This window comes from Crocuta crocuta, unplaced genomic scaffold, assembly GCF_008692635.1.
Source record: "Crocuta crocuta isolate KB4526 unplaced genomic scaffold, BGI_CrCroc_1.0 scaffold77, whole genome shotgun sequence".
Lineage (NCBI taxonomy): Eukaryota > Metazoa > Chordata > Mammalia > Carnivora > Hyaenidae > Crocuta > Crocuta crocuta.
Window position 1 is genome coordinate 1710614 of NW_027532172.1, and position 612 is coordinate 1711225.

Consider the following 612-nt stretch of genomic DNA (forward strand, 5'->3'; position numbering starts at 1 on the left):
CCCAACTCGGAACCTGAAGCCACCACCTAAACTCCCTCGCCCGCCCGCCTCCCCCTTTCCTTCGCCACCGCCTCTCCTCGGGAGGAAGTGGTGAGGGTGCGGGGGAGGGCCCCCCATTCTCACTTCCCCTGAGGCAGGGCGGGGACTGCAGGGTCCCCTCCCCCGCTGCGAGGATGGATGGGGGGGGTGCCCACAGGGGTGGGGGCGGGGAGCCGCAGCCTGGGCTCCGCCAGCGCAGCGCGGACCCTCGCTGGACCTAAGCTCTCTGGGTTTGGATGGGTCTCCTCTGAAAAATGGGGGGAAGAAACTGAGCCTTGAAACAATGGATTGCTGGGTGAGAGAACCCCGCCCCCGGCCCGAGGAGACCAAGCCGGACAAGGACACTCCCAGGCCCGGAGGGGTCAGGGCCGGGCCGGAGGGGGAGATGTCGCAGTAAACACGGACTTGGACCCGGGCGGGAGGCGCATTCCAAGCGGAGGGAAGGGCGCAGAGGCCTGGAGGCTGTTGGGAGGTCGCCGGGCGGCTGAGCCTGCCCAGGACCTGTCCCTCGTCGTTCCCCCCGTCCGGCCCCTCCTCTGGCGGGGGGGGGGGAGGGATCTGGGGGGGCCCGGC